At 43.6% G+C, this 12,617-nt stretch overlaps 1 protein-coding gene across 1 annotated transcript in view; it reads right to left on the bottom strand.

Annotated features, from left to right (window-relative positions):
• Window positions 1-6,272, bottom strand: part of RFTN1 (raftlin, lipid raft linker 1) — a 96,048-nt gene extending 89,776 nt beyond the window's left edge. Inside the window, exon 1 of the mRNA XM_084220926.1 lies at window positions 6,211-6,272. The gene's annotated coding sequence lies outside the window, so the exon portion shown is untranslated. The remainder of the gene's footprint in view (window positions 1-6,210) is intronic.
• Between the last annotated feature and the right edge of the window lie 6,345 nt (window positions 6,273-12,617).

Here is a 12,617-nt window from a genome sequence, read left to right as displayed (position 1 = left end):
TAAACCAAAATATTATCACTAATATTCACTTTTTAGCAAATTGAAAAACAATCCTTCAAAGACATTGCCAAATTTTCAAATTTTTTTTGCTCTGCAGTAGATTCTAAGATAAACATTTTCTTTTTCATTAATGCAGAAATTAATTATCAACTCAGAAGTTCTATACTTAGAAAAAAAACCTTGGAAAACTAACATTTAATGAAGAACATTAACCCCTTAAATTATGATTTAGCTATGGGCTTTTACAATTTCATACGCCAGAAAAACTAATTCTGTCCACAAACTCACTTAGATTGCAAATTAATCTTACATGTGCTCTATGATCTTGTTGATCTCAAACTGTTCATGTGTTCAGCCACATGATGATAAAACCAGAACTGAAACCCAAATCTCACAACAGATTGGGGTTTTTTAGTCTGCGTCTTCACTTTAACGCTCCAAAGCATCAAGAATAGAAGGTATGCTGAGTTGCAGAATAACAGCAAAGCCTAGTCAATTAATTCCTTAGTTTCTCTTGTGTATTTTAGGAGCAGAGGAGCTCTGGGGAGCATCTGGAGGTACAGGTGCTGTACCTATACCCGGTGAAACCCATCCCAGCATGTCAAATGACCTGCCCCTAATGCTCCTCAGTATAAGTTTTATTGAAACCAGTAGCAGTACAGAAACCCCCCAAAAATTACAACAAATTGTAGTCAGCAAGAGAAAAAAAAAAAAACCAGCAGTATTGCCACTTTTAATCACCTCTGTGATCCATGACAATGAATGTATCTTGAATGTATCATAGGAATTTTTACAGTGCTTTCAGAGATGTGTCAAGTTCTCAGCTGATGACCTCTGAACCCCAGCTTTGCTATAATACCCTCTTGCTACTCAAATTTGCTTTCTCGGGTTGCTAGTGTGTGTTCAAAATAGATGAAATACAACAAGTTCAGAACTAGCAAAGAGAATGGATAAAATAATACCACGCAGCGAACAACTTATTTTCTTATTAACAGAGATTCCGGCCCCAGGATTCCTTTTCAGAAGGAAAAGAGTACAAAGTAAAGAAGGGAAAACAAAAAAACCCTTGCCTTCTATCTGATTTTCATTTCACTGGGGAATAAATGAGGCTAATATTCTGATTTATTGATCCATCCTTTCAAGAAACTCCCCAACAATTTATCTCCAAGAAATAATAATGAAAATTACACTGAAATGTAACAGAACCACATAGCTAATGGAAGCTTGAATAGATTACCAGAAAAAGTCATTTAAGGGATGCTTATCAACTAAGTACATATTGGCTAAATAGTTTATTTCAACTAATCAATGCATAATGTCAATGACTACTTAGAGGGATGATTCAAAAATAATTCCAAAACAATAATTTTAAATACTTATAGTCTTAGAGTCAACTGCTAAGTATACAGCATTAGACTGAATATTCTAGCAAATGTGTAAGTGAAATACACTACCAGCTGAAATAGGAAAAAGGTAGTTTTAGTACTTACAATGGCATCCAAAGAAAACATGCTGTATGGAAAATTAATGCTTGTCAGCTTGTTTTTAAGCAAAATTAGTGAGAGCAAGCTTGCTTGCATTAACATATTTAAAGCATTTATGGGCCAGGACGAGTGAACATATTCTGCATGCTTTATCATGAATTAATTTATTTTTTATATAAGTACATTTCCTAGGTTACTGCTAGCGTTTTTTGCCCAAAATGCAGAATATAGTATTCTTACTGATGAATGCAGCAGCTGGAAAACAAGATAACTGCAATGTATTAACAGGTTTTCTCTCTTGATTTTGGTCAAGACCTTTCATCTTCATTCTTCCTTCCATGGGTAATACTTAGGTACCTCACAGGGATGCTGGAAGGCATTTACAAATAATTGCAGGACTTCACATTTGTTGTGCAGTAATGAGACATGCTTATTTTCTTAAACCCTCACTCCTGCAATCCTGACCTTTCCATTTTCAAAATAATAAGCACTTCATGCTCAGTTCACTTGCTGGCATGTGGTCACTTAATTCTTGCATCCTTCTCAGTCTATGAAACACCAGAGTGTTTAGTCCCCCACTCAGCTCCAAACAAACCCTGAGAGTGGCTTGCAAATTATAGTCGAGTCCCTTTCCTAGCATATTTAAAGCAATGAAGCAGAGGACGAATAACAAGGCAAAAAACCCAGCATAACCGAAGCAGAGAATTAAAAACACCGGACCTGGCAAACTGGGTGTACAGGGAAACAAAGAAAGCAGAATAGGATGCCAGGATGATCCTTTGTCAGTTCCATGCTTCTGACTTCTCCTGATTTTTCCCACCCTGCACAGGTTTCCTTACCACTGCACAGGCTTTTTGTGAGATTACACCACCTAAGAGGGAAACTCCCTACTAAGGGACACCCCTTAGCCTTTTTTTTCCAATAGTATTACCATGCACGAAGATATGTAAGCATATATTCAATAAATAATGCAATAATTTTTATTTGTGTGGAGGAATCTGTGCTTAAGTAACTAATGTTTATCAAACAATTTGAAACATCCTGAAAAACTTATAGATACAAGGAACAATTACCATAAATCAGTCCCATCTATTGTCAGATGTTACAGCTGACCAATTTTTTTTTTTCACCACATACCCATGAATTTGACCAGTGCTGTCAGGATTTTAGACTTGAGGCTGATAACTAAATCTCAGCTTCTAGGAAGGTTGGTGAAAGAATAATCCCAGATTTATCCTTTATGATTGATTTGATTTAAATTAAACTGCAGAGCAACCCAAGTAAATCTGCAATTAAGGTTTTCAATTTCAAAAAGCAAATCTCAAAACTAAGGAATTCATTAGTAAGATGAACAGGAATGAGCAACCGGAGGATGTACAGGAGAGGTCTGGAACATGTTTAAACTACAATATGAGTATCTGCAGAACTTGGAACCCAAGGAGTGACAAGAGAATTCATAAGAAGGTTTCCAGACACAGTGAGATGAATTACCTAATAAAGAAGGAAATGTAGAATAAGCAGAGAGCTTAAGAGACAGGAACAAAGTTCAGCAGAGGAATAGTCTCAGATCAAGACACACCAACATAAAATGAAACGTGCCAGAAGCCAAGGCAAGCTGGAGAAGCCAAAGATACCACAACTCAACAGAAGCAGAACACAAATCAGGACTAATCTGGATTCATACCAAGAACTCTGGAAGACCTGTCATGATGAATTGCAGCCCCAATTGCTAGAATTAAAAACCAAACTATTTCATCAGATTTGGTACTGTCTCCCAGGGAGACAAAAAATGTACTGACTACACAAAAAAAAAAAAAAAAAAAAAACAGAGAAAAACATAATTTGGCCAATTAAGACAATTGCTAGTCTAGTTTCCAGAGTTTCTAAGCTTCAGGAAGAAAGCAAAGTAATACATGGATAACTAAGATACAGATTCAGTAAAGTTCGAACAGACTACACTGACAGGTCTTGTAAACACAAGTTACAAAGAAAGCACAGCACTAGCATGCAGCATGTCAAATAACACACCAGCATGATAACATGATTTCAACAAACTCTTATTAGATGCTATTGTTCTCATTGCAGCATTCACATCACCAACTTGGGCTCGACTCTGCTGCCACACAAAGCACACTTACCTTGCCCTGTGCTGTCCCTGGGCCTGCAAGTCACCAGGCCACCTCTGTGGGCTCCCTGCCACCACCCACACTTAAACTCCTCTAGGGAAACAGAGCTGGGTTGTGTGGGTGTGTGTGGGCACGTGAGCAGCAGGGTAGGAGGAAGAGGAGCAAGCAGGATCAGAGAGAAGCGGTGGAGGAATAAGGCAAGCATTGCGCTAGCGGTGGGGAGCAATGTGAGGAACAGCAGGCTGGTGGGAGACCCCTGCTTCCCACGCCACCCACGTCACCCTATAACATTCATCCAAAATATTTAATACTTGGTGATACCACGACACCATCTTTCAGTAAAGTAAGAGATTCAGATAATACCACATCTTTCTACAAAATACTTTTAGGCAGTGTATTTCTGGTCAAGATAACAGTGTTAATGTCACTGAACAATGCACAAGAAAAATGTATGCCAAAATACCATGTGCAAATGTTCGAGAAAGTTGCCTCCATGTGACAACAGGAGACTAGCAGGATGCTAAGAAAGAGTACTACTATCAAGAACATAAAGAGAAATCACAGCAGATTAAAAAATAAAGACTGAATTAACCTGACAAAAGCATGCACAGGAATGTTAGATATGAATCCAAATCTCTTTTAAAGTTAACCCTACACCACTCAGAACCCACAGAGAACAAGCATGAGAAACAGATGCATATTACAATGTATGCACAGCTGCTTAATGACAGTGAGTAAAACCATGGTAAAACACAAAACCACAGACTTGACAGTCCTATGTTTACTGCCTTTTTGCTAGTTTGCCTTGGAGTAGAACCCCAGACACCTGATGAAGGCAAAAAGTAAAGTAGATCACTAGTGCAAGGTGTGAAGCTCTGGGATCTCACATGAAGTTAGAGATGGAATAATAGTTATGTGAATATTTTTTACTTACTTCAAATAGAGACTTCATCAACTTTGATTTTAATTCTTCACAAATCTGTGACCCCAGCTTTTCCCTCACAGAGGCTGAGGCCAGTTCATTATACCCAATATGGTATTTGTGTTTCCCAGTACCACAGCTCAGAACTCCCTTAGGGTATTTAATCACAGCTGTATATACTCATTTCATGCTTCATTCTCAGACTGGGGAATGCCAACATTCAAGAGGTGGAAAGCCCCTTGTCTAATGTAACTTACTTGAGGTTAAGCTAGATTCCTAAAATAACCCTTCATTCTGAGACTTTTCTTTTTCCCTAGAAAAAACAGAAATTAAATACACATATGTGACCACTAGCATTGTGAAAAAGAGGGTTATTGCCACTAATTTGTTATTCAATACCAGGACCTGAAATGGATTTGATTTATTAAAAATAAAACATAAAAGCAGATGTATAAAAAGATATCTCCTTGTAAGCTAGAGGCCAGCTACATCTTGATAAGGTTATTCTCCGACAAAATAAATAAATAAATACTTTTTTAAAAGGGAATTAAAATTGAAGCAGTATACAATCAGACCACAGCTTCCAAACTTTGGCTGAAAGCATTCTTTCAGCTATAGTTATATTTTTACTATGTGAAATACAGCATCCTCTTTAGCACAACAGCCACTCCTACCAAGACTCCAGCACCGCTCCCTGTCCTGCCACACAGCAGCCACTGGCTCAGCTCGTTCTCTGGTCCGAGCCGGGAGCGCTCTGGAGGGAAGCACGCTCAGGCGTAATGGAGAACAAATGTCTCTCATTAATTATTTGACTAAACCGAAAGTATCAAAGAAGAAATGTAAAGTCCATTCAACTAAATTCCCCTTTTCCAGAAATACACAGGCTGTAAGAAGAGGCTGTTTTGACAAGAATTTCGACAAACCAGAGAGAAGAGAGGCGTATTCCACACTCAGACATAAAAATGCTGAACCACTACCTCTTTATACTGTAAGAAAACCGTGCTGAAACAACATCAAGAACTTGAAAAGGCAATAAAATTGGAAAACAGCGACTGTAAAATCCCAGACCCCAGCCAGCCACACGATGGCACGGCACCGCCGCCTCCAGGTGCCCGGCATGTGAGGAGCGGCGCCGGGCTGGGCGGCAGGCGAGCGCTCACCCGGCTCCCCTCAGAGCTCCCTCCTCTCCCGGCTCTGCCTCACCGCGGCGGGGGCTGGACGCAAATAACCGTCCCACTGGCTGGAAGTGATTGCCGGCGATGCCGCCTCCGGTCCGCCCCGGCCGCGGGCAGCCCGGCGGAGCCCGGCAATCTCCGCACCCATGGGCTGACAGGACGGCACCGCCCGCCAGCCCCGCCGCCCTCCCGGCGGGCTCCGCTCCGGCCCCTCGGCAGGACCGCAGCGAGCGGACCCTCTGGAGCAGCTGCACAGCCCGGAACCCGGCCGGGAGCGGGCGGGAGGCGGTGCCCCCCCCGCGCCGGGCTCCAGCCGCCCCTCCGAACCCGGGCACGCCGGCCAGCCCGCGCCCCGCTCCGAACTTCGGGAGCCAGAGGACCACGACGAGTCGGAGCCCCGGAGTGGCTTTCCCCGCTCCGGCGCGCAGACCCTGCCCAGCAGCAACCCCCTCCCGCCCCCTCACCAAGTTTGCCCGCCGAGCCGGTGGGGTGCGCGGCAGTACCTGGGGCAAGCAGCGGGCGAAGCGCAGCCCGGTGGTGCTGAAGGATGCCCGGCGGGCGGAGACGGCCCGCCCCGCTGACAGCGTTTCCTCCTCCTACTCCGGCTGTCGCCCGTGCCCGCCCGCCGCGCTCCGGGGCCGCTCCCCCCTCGGCTCCGCGACGGGGAGGTGCCGGGGCAGCGCCGCGCCGCCACACGGCCACGCCGCCCGGCACAAAGTTTGCGCGGCGCAGCCCGGGGCGGCGGCTCCGCTCCCGCTCAGCCCGGCCGGGGGCCGCGGCCACTTCCTCTTCCTCCGAGCGGCGGCGAGAGCCCCGCGCCCAGCCCCAGGCGCGCAGGGACGGGGCGGCCGCGCTTCCCGCCCGCTCCAGCGGCACAGCCCAAAGGCGGATTGCTCCGCCCGCCGGCCAGGGCGGGAAGTCCCCCAGGCACTGCCCGCCTCAGCCCCCACCTCGGCCCCGGCCCAGCTCCCCTGTACTCCCCCATCATCGCTCATTACCCGAACTGAGAGCAGTGGCTGATGCGTCGGAGCATTGTGCGGCCTTTCAGAGGGACCAGGATAGGTTGGGGAGTTGGGCAGAGAAGAACGATCTCAAATTCAACAGAGGCAAATGCAGGGTCCTGCACCTGGAGAGGAATAAACCCATGCACCAGTAGGGGCTAGGAGCCAACCTGCTGGAAAGCAGCTCAGCAGAGGAGGACCTGGGGGTCCTGGGGGACAACAAGCTGTCGATGAGCCAGCAGTGTGCCTGTAGAGCAAAGACGGCCAAGGGAATCCTGGGATGCATCAGGAAAAGCATTGCCAGAAGGTCATGGGAGGTGATGCTGCCCCTCTGCTCAGCCCTAGGGAGGCCACATCTGGAGTGCTGTATCCAGTTCTGAGCTCCTCAGTATAAGACAGACATGGAGCTTCTGGAGGAGGTCCACCAGACAGATTTCCTTTCAGGAAGAGAAACGAAATTGTGCAATCTCAATGGGGATCAATTGGGCAAGCTTTGGTCCATGTCCCCGCACTTCATGGCATCCCATGCCTTTTGATGGCTTTCACTTGAGCAAAGGTTTTTTTTTTTCAGTATCCATGCTATGTCACTCATATCTTCCCCTCAAAGTTCTGACTTCCTGCTTGATTTTTCCATTGTTTTTGCAGCATCTGTGAGGTTGGCGTGTTTTGGGCCTTTACACTGCACCTCAGGTAATCCTGGTCTATTTTCTTGTAGTCACTAAATGTCACAATTTTCTGGGTTTTTTTGGTTTTTTTAATTGCATTTCCTTTGATCATATCTCCATTCCGGAGTGTTTGCCTTTCTTTTCTGTTTCGCAAGATTTCGTTTTCGAAAGTTGGTCAAGGGTCTGGGGAATCTTTCTTACAACAAAAGGCTGAGGGAGCTGGGCCTGTTCAGCCTCAAGAAGAGGCAACTGAGAGAGGAGCTCATTAATATGCATAAAATATCTAAAGGGTGGGTGTGAAGAGGATGGAGCCAGCTTTTCTTTGTGATGCCAACAACTAAGACAAGATGCAATGGGCACAGGAAGTTCCACCTGAATATGAAGAAGAACTTCCTTACTGTCCAAGTGAACACACACTGGAATAGATTGCTCAGAGAGGTTGTGGAGTCTCCCTCACTGCAGATATTCAAAAACCATCTGGACTCAATCGTGTGTCACGTGCTCTGGGATGACCCTGCTTTAGCAGGGAGGTTGAACCAGATGACCCATTGTTGTCCCTTCCAAGCAGCTCCAGGTCAACTGAGTTCAGCTCCCTCAGCCTGTCCTTGTAGGACACATACTCTATCCCTGGCCTTGTTGGCTGGCCACTAAGCTTGTCGCAGCTTGTCAACAACTTGCTTGGCACTGGATTCTGAGAGGGGAATGACATACCTGGACACAGTATGTGGTCTACAAGAGTCCTAGTGAGTGCCAAATAGCTGTGGATTGTCACTTTTTCCACACTACTGGCATGCTGCTGTTATCTTTGTTGGCTGTGGCCATGCTGCCTACTAGCGTGCCCGCAGCCTTTGCAACAGAGCTGCTAACCAGACAGGCAGTCCCAAGTCTGCAACTCTGCAAGGTATCCTCCCTTCCCAGGGGCTGAATGTTTGTCCTTGTTAAATTTTAAAAGCTCACGCTGGCTTGTTCTTGAGCCTACCCAGTTCCTTTTGGACAGCAGCCCAGCCCTGAAGCTGCTTGATCACACCTCAGTATGCAGCCATGTGCAAAAATGGCAACAGTGGATCCCATCATCTCTTCCAGGTCCTTGAAAGACATGTTAAAATACAAGAGGACCCCACTTGCTTGTGTCCTCCAGGCAAAGTGCAACCCATGTAACTGCAACTTTCTGACCCCAGCTATGCAATGAGCTTTTTACCCACCCAGACTACATACAGAGTCCTAAGCACATACAAAAATAGCATAGAAGCCAGTGCCTAGCACCTTACTAAAGTTGCCATGGCATCAACTACCATCCCCATGCCCGAAAATGCCTACATTTTACCAAAGATGGCAAACGTTTGTTAAGGCTTGATGGCACAGAGAGCAGCTGCTCTCAAGGCATCAGCCAGATCTTCTCAACACCCTTAGACACAGTCCAGAACCCCAGCCCAGCCAGATTTTCCAGGTCAAGTTCTCGGAAGAATCCCTCTCTTGATGCCCATCCACTGCTGGGTAGCTCTTCACTTGCTCCAATCTTGCCTCCAAGCGCACAGTCCAGGTCATTGAGGCAAAGGCAGCTCTGAGTACATCAGCCTTACCTGTGTTCACATTCAACAGCTTTTTGTGGTCCTTGTCCAGCCCCTTACTGTTAACAGAGGCTCCTTCACTATAACCTGTTCATGCTTCCACCATGATATTTTTGCCATGAAGTTCAATCAGGTGTTCCCCACTTAGCACAGCTGCTATCCCAATTCATCAACATAACTTCCTCCTACTTTCATGTGTCACTCTTGCATCAGGAAAAGGCTCCATTAAAATCTGCCTGCCTTCCTAGGCTCCCTTCACGTTTCAAACCTGCCTCCCATTTACCAGTTCCTCAAATAAGCCAAAGTTTGTTTTCTGAAGTCCAGAGACTTGATATCCTCACTCCCTATCTTGAGCTCCATTGTATGACCATGACCGCAGCCAGAGTTGCCATTCTCACATTCCTAGAGAATTTTTCATTGTTACCGGACATCCATTAGTACAACGCCCTCCTGGGAAGCTTTCTACCAAGAAAGCTTCCTGAAGTTTGCTGGATTGTTTCCATCCCACCATGTTACTCATCCAACTGGCAGGAAGCTTCATTCCTCCCCAAGAATCAGGATCTGTGACCCATAGATGTCACAGAGCTGCTATTTTAATCAACTTTCATCAAGAGTAGCTGGCCTGTAATCCACCACTGTCAGCCTCTGATCTTTAGCGTTCTCAGCCAGTCTGATTGTCAGTCCAAGAGCTCCATACACTCAAGCTGCTCATTTTACAGAGGGTGCAACCCTCTGCCCTCATCTTCCCTGTCTCTCCAGAAAAACATGTATCCATCCCAAATGTAATGCTTATGAACGAAGTCTGGGACTTCGTGCACCACCTTCATTGTACTTTCTCTTACTAGGCCAGAAACCTGTTCAGCATCTCCTAAAACACCCTTGACTAGTCTGGAAACTACTTGAAGTCCTTGTGCACAGCAGGCATTTGCTACACCTGGTCCACTTGAGAATCTCTCCCTACTGTGTAGGTGCATAAACGAAATTAAATTATGTAAAAATATATAAAGAAACCATTACATTGGCACAATAATTCCTTCATAAGTGCAGAATATTACTCTATTAAATGCTGGTATTGTGATGGATGACATCTGTTTGAAAGTACTCCCCCCATTTTTCCCTCAAGTGCCATCAGGGAACAAAAAAAATTTCTTCAGTGGCCTCAAGTCCTCTTAAAGCACAACCAGCACCATTAGCAAGTAGTCAGTAGCCAAAAGTGTAACATCAACACATTGGAAATGAAGAAATCAAGTTAGTTTACTAGCACTAAACTATGAAACAAACACTAGCAATGCATTTTGTCTGGGAACTTTACTCATTTCCTTTTTCTATTTCCTTCTGTGTGTTTTGCTTCTATCCTCTCCATTTCTTTTAATTATACACACAGGTTTTCCTCTTTCCTTGCCCTCTATCATTTTTCCTCCACTCATTAGTTTCTCTGGCTTTCCAACCACGTGAGAAAGCAGCATGCAGTCACATCAGGGTGCCATGTAATTGAGTTGTTTTTCTAATACCACTGTTAAAGCATATGGGGAAGGATTGCTAAGAGTGTAGGGAGAAGTGAAAGTGCAGCTTTCCCTGTATTGTAAACACATCAGGTCAGATATGGCTCCAGAAGGAACATCCTAGGCACCAGACTATGCCAACACTGTAGAAATTGCAGATCTACACCTTGGGGATTGAATTGAAAGAATGTCCAACAAAATTGAAGACTTTTGCTGGGGCAGAATCTTCTTGGATACATAAAGGAAACCAGAAAACCAACATTCCTGGATGTCTGTAGATTGTTATGAAGTAGCAGTCCTATACAGATGAAAAGTGTTTCAAATTGGTGTTTATAATAGGTCACAAAGCACAAATCTAGGCACTACCAACCATTTTTTCCACTGCCCACTTCATGGTCATGTATCAGACGTGACTGTGAACTTACAGCCATCACATATGAGGTGTTTTGATGTATCATTTCAACCTGCTCCAGCATTATATACATGACCCATTAGGGCAGTCCTGCACTTTTCAGTAGAGAAAAATTGGAATTGAAAGTTGCTCCATAGGAGTTTTGATGCTAACATGTTTTCCTCTGACTACAAAAGCATATTAGAGAAGCAGCAGATTGATTACCTGAATATTATCACCTATTTAGGTGTCCCAGTATTGAAATTATGTAATTAATGCAAGCTGAAACATAGCATAAAACCTAAAAAGATGATGTACATCTAAACTGTTCTTTTTAGATTACCACTGTGAGAATTTCAGAATTCAATTCTGGCTTGCTAGCATTCAAATTTTTTTTTCAAGTATGCACTTTTGACATATTTTGGGGTTATTTGCCTCATTAAGAGCCATTTTGATAAATACTTGTTAAGATACAATCTAGAACGTAAACTGTAATAGGTATTTCATGTGGTACTCCAAAAACAGCCAACAGTCTTTCCATGAGAAATCTGATCAGCTTGAAAAAGTCCTAAACAAGAATCCTAGACATTTTGGAATTGTGGTGAAAATATATATATGTACACGCATACACACATCTCCCTGCAGAGCAATAAAGTACTGCAAAACAGCAGCGATTTACTTACTTAATTAAGTATAAAATAGTACTCTAACAACCATTTAACTATAAACAACTGAAGGACCGTATTTCTTTAATCAACAGTAAGATGTTGCCCCTAGACACCCCATTAGGGAATATTAGTTTGCCCTGGGAGTTAAGAAGAGCTTTAAAATATTTTATTTCTGTGTCTAGTCAATGTAATCTCTCTGGTAAATCCACACATTTAGCAGTGCAGAGCTCTACAACCTCCTGTACCACAAGCAGGAGTGATCATGTTTTCTATTTGCACTTTGTAGTCCTGGGTGCAGCTGAGTAAGGCAAGTTCAGCATAGGTGTAAATTGCTACTGCTGGGGTTTTTAAGAATTCTGCTTGGCCAAATGTCTGTGTTTCTTTTGGCCTAGGCAGAGAAGATTACATAGAGTGAAAAGCAGCATGAAAACACATGCATAGCATTTCTGTCTTGTGCAAGGTGTTTCTTGTTATGCCACTAGGAAGTCCCTTACTTCAGTACTCCAAGAATTACTTGAACAACTAATTGGGAAAGATCCACAGTGATGTAAGTAAAAATTTTTTTCTGTATGACACTCAGTGCAATGCCAGTTGCTGTTATTTTTACTACAAACTTAGACTCCAGCATTCAAAGTAACCACATCCCATTTTTCTAGTTTGCACACTTGTGTGAAAAAGACTTAAAGCTCATTTAGAATAAAATTTATTTCCTCTGTCAAAAAGCAACAGACACCTGCATCATCACATTGAACAGCATTTGGCAAAACTTAAGTTACTTCTGACTGACTTCTGTTAATCAGAAAGAGATACCAAAATATCAGTAAAGAAAATTAGTTTTATTTGTCTACCATTCTGCAAAATCAAGTTTAAGATCTACTGAATTTTTAATCAACAAGACAAAATATGAAAGAAAATGCAAAATCAAAAGAGCTCGGCTCCATTTGAGGTTGACAAGACATTTAACATATTTTCCTCATTTATTGTTACTGTTTAGTTTTGGATCACCAGTGCAAACTGCTATGAAACATCTTAATTACTCAATGATCTGACTTTTTTCCCTATTTGCTGAAAAAACACATTTTTGATTTCTAGCTTGTATTTGGATCCTGTAGTAG

The sequence above is a fragment of the Fringilla coelebs genome, assembly GCF_963513975.1.
Source record: "Fringilla coelebs genome assembly, chromosome: 1".
Classification (NCBI taxonomy): Eukaryota; Metazoa; Chordata; class Aves; order Passeriformes; family Fringillidae; genus Fringilla; species Fringilla coelebs.
This window is presented reverse-complemented; position numbering and strand designations above follow the sequence as displayed.